Consider the following 4,257-nt stretch of genomic DNA (forward strand, 5'->3'; position numbering starts at 1 on the left):
ATACTCGGAGCCATGCTAGACCGTGGAACTTCCAACACACCTAGGTCTAATGCGGGCACTTAGATGATTATGCAATGCACCACACTGAGAGCATGCTGCTCCAAAAGTGTCATCGGGGAAGGGTGAAGTTTGTCCACAGTGTCTCCAGTAGCTGGTCAGAAAAGGGATGAAAATGTGCAGTGTGATCCACTAGGCACAAGGTGAGCCAGGGAAAAGCAGTAATATCCATTCCAAAACTAGATAGTGGAGGCACCAAGGCTGCTTGAAAAACATTCCTGTTGCACAGCTTTTATTCACCTCCAGGAATGCCTCAGTGAAGAAGAGTGAGTTTCCTGGGAAGAAGCCATGAAGTCTCCAGTGCTTCTTGAGGGCTCCTCTGATGCGCCTCCCTACCTAGAGTGCGAAGAGAAGGTGACCACAAGCCTGCAGGGAAGCCACAGAGTTTCCCATCAGCAGACCTTTGGGTGCAGCCTGCTCAAGAAACACTGAGTCCATCCAGTGCTGTAACTCCTGTATGCTTTTTATAGGCTAATGACAGTCATGTATGAAATCATTTCCCAGAGAGAACGTCTGTCCTGTGATTCCCTAGTGTGGCTTTCAAGTAACAGAACGGGAACCCGACTGATGGTATCATCTCTATCTATGCAGGTAGAAAGGTAATGAACTGTTTTCTTGCATGCACAGCTTGCTTTCTAGAGCTTTACAGCAGCCTCGGGGAAGCAATTCTAGCTAGTCTTATGTTCACGTGGCACTCTTTGTGCCACCGCCTGTGTTGCACTGAAATAATGTCAGTGAATAAGGTACATCCTGGGTGTTTATACCTTCGGTATCTCTACCATGAAGGGAAGGTAGTCTTTCGGCCCAGCTAGAAGAAAGAACCCAACTCCCGGGAAGAATTTGAGGCATTTGGACCTTCCGAAGTCCCCTAAGCCTGACTGTGTCATTATAGGGCAATGCTATGGTTCGCATGCTGAACTCCGGAGTCCATTGTGCCATCTTGGAAGGGCCCTGTGTGTTCCCAAAGTCCCCAGTACATCAGTGAGAGAGTGCTGGTAAGTGCGCTACGGGATCAAGTTGGGAATTCGAAAGCGCCTTGGTTTACTGCTCCTGCTGCCTGAAAAACACGTTGCCCATTTGTCTTCATTCCCCAAAAGCCTCTATCAGGAACACCGAGTTTTCCCAAAAGAATCCAGGTGCTTGCCATTCATTCCTATGGGCTCATCCCACTGCAATCTGCAGCTACAATACCATCCAAAGTGACCTTTTGTTTCGAAGGATGGTGGACCTTTCCCGATCACCAGAGAGAGGGGTGCCTCCGTTTGCTGGAAGGCTAGGTCACAGGACTGCTTTAGCTCTAGTATGCCTCTCATGGCACAGCAGTCTCGTCTGTGACCTTCTTTGCGGTGGTACACTGTATCCCAAAAGCCTCGTGAGCACCATGAAGGGAAAAACTCCTCTCGGTACAATCCTTTCTGTGCAGTTGGAGGAGCCAGGATTGGGTTTCTCCTTACGATGGCTAGCATTCTGCAGCTTTCATACAAACTCAGGAAGTCGTTTGTAGGGAGGCTTTCTTTTAATTCGGGTCTGGCAAACTGAGGATACATGAGCCACACTGCAAGAAACCCGGGGACTTCCCATTCACTTGGGGAGCTCATGCACGACGTCCATTAATTGAAGCAGAAACATGGCTAGGGGTCCCACCCAAAAGTAAGCAGAGATATATGCTGAGAATTGCTATGCCTTTGGAACCTCCAAAGACACCTACACTTACCGAGCGCATTCAGACGGTTATGAAATGCACCACGCGCAGAGCACACCGCGGCAAAAAGTGTCATCGTGGAAGGGTGAAGCGTGCTCAAAGTGGTTGCTCTAGCTGGTCAGAAAAGATCAGAAAAGGTGCAGTGAGATCCACTGGGCAAATAGTAAGACTGCAAAAGGTTGTATTTCCCCATTTCAAATCTAGACAATGGAGGACTCAAGGTTGCCTGAAAAACACTCATGTTTCACATCTTTAAGTCACTTCTAGGAATGCCTCTGTGAAGAAAAGTGAGCTTGCTCGTAAGAAGCCTTGAGGTCTCCATTGCATGGTAGGAGGTCATCCGATGACCCGCCCTAGCAAGAGGGGGAAGAGAACATGACCCCAAACCTCATGGGAAGCCCCAGAGTTTCCCATCTGCAAGGTTTGGTGTGAGCTGCCTCCGTAAAGACTGAGTCAATCAAGTGGTGCAAGTCCTATGTGGTGTTTGCAGAGTGAAGACAGTCATGGTGTATTTCATTTCTGAGAGAGAACGTGTTGCAGATGACATGATACTATACATAGAGAATCCTAAAGATGTTACCAGAAAACTACTAGAGCTGATCAATGAATTTGGTAAAGTAGAGCAGGATACAAAATTAATGCACAGTAATCTCTGACATTCCTATACACTAATGATGAAAAATCTGAAAGTGAAATCAAGAAAACACTCCCATTTACCATTGCAATAAAATGAATAAAATATCTAGGAATAAACCTACCTAAGGAGACAAAAGACCTGTATGCAGAAAATTATAAGACACTGATGAAAGAAATTTAAAATGATACAAATAGATGGAGAGATATACCATGTTCTTGGACTGGAAGAATCAACATTGTGAAAATGACTCTACTACCCAAAGCAATCTACAGATTCAATGCAATCCCTATCAAACTACAACTGGCATTTTTCACAGAACTAGAACAAAAAATTTCACAATTTGTTTGGAAACACAAAAGACCCCGAATAGTCAAAGCAATCTTGAGAACGAAAAACGGGGCTGGAGGAATCAGGCTCCCTGACTTCAGACTATACTACAAAGCTACAGTAATCAAGACAGTATGGTACTGGCACAAAAACAGAAAGATAGATCAATGGAACAGGATAGAAAGCCCAGAGATAAACCCACACACATATGGTCACCTTATCTTTGATAAAGGTGGCAGGAATGTACAGTGGAGAAAGAACAGCCTCTTCAATAAGTGGTGCTGGGAAAACTGGACAGGTACATGGAAAATTATGAGATTAGATCACTCCCTAACACCATATACAAAAATAAGCTAAAAATGGATTAAAGACCTAAATGTGAGGCCAGAAACTATCAAACTCTTAGAGGAAAACATAGGCAGGACACTCTATGACATAAATCACAGCAATATCCTTTTTGACCCACCTCCTAGAGAAATGGAAATAAAAACAAACAAATGGGACCTAATGAAACTTCAAAGCTTTTGCACAGCAAACGAAACCATAAACAAGACCAAAAGACAACACTCAGAATGGGAGAAAATATTTGCAAATGAAGCAACTGACAAAGGATTAATCTCCAAAATTTACAAGCAGCCCATGCAGCTCAATAACAAAAAAACAAACAACCCAATCCAAAAATGGGCAGAAGACCTAAATAGACATTTCTCCAAAGAAGATATACAGACTGCCAACAAACACATGAGAGAATGCTCAACATCACTAATCATTAGAGAAATGCAAATCAAAACTACAATGAGGTATCATGTCACACCAGTCAGAATGGCCATCATCAAAAAATCTAGAAACAATAAATGCTGGAGAGGGTGTGGAGAAAAGAGAACCTTCTTGCACTGCTGGTGGGAATGTAAATTGATACAGCTACTGTGGAGAACAGTATGGAGGTTCCTTAAAAAACTACAAATAGAACTACCATATGACCCAGCAATCCCACTACTGGGCGTATACCCTGAGAAAACCATAATTCAAAAAGAGTCATGTAGAAAATGTTCATTGCAGCTCTATTTACAATAGCCCGGAGATGGAAACAACCTAAGTGCCCATCATCGGATGAATGGATAAAGAAGATGTAGCACATATATACAATGGAATATTATTCAGCCATAAAAAGAAACGAAATTGAACTATTTGTAATGAGGTGGATAGACCTAGAGTCTGTCATACAGAGTGAAGTAAGTCAGAAAGAGAGAGACAAATACCGTATGCTAACACATATATATGGAATTTAAGAAAAAAAATGTCATGAAGAACCTAGGGGTAAGACAGGAATAAAGACACAGACCTACTAGAGAACGGACTTGAGGTTATGGGGAGGGGGAAGGGTGAGGTGTGACAAAGCGAGAGAGAGGCATGGACATATATACACTACCAAACGTAAAATCGATAGCTAGTGGGAAGCAGCCGCATAGCACAGGGAGATCAGCTCGGTGCTTTGTGACCACCTGAAAGGGTGGGATAGGGAGGGTGGGAGGGA

Source organism: Delphinapterus leucas, chromosome 11 (genome assembly GCF_059928025.1).
Source record: "Delphinapterus leucas isolate spDelLeu-1000000601 "Yukka" chromosome 11, BTC_Dleu_Yukka2, whole genome shotgun sequence".
In the NCBI taxonomy this organism is placed as follows: domain Eukaryota; kingdom Metazoa; phylum Chordata; class Mammalia; order Artiodactyla; family Monodontidae; genus Delphinapterus; species Delphinapterus leucas.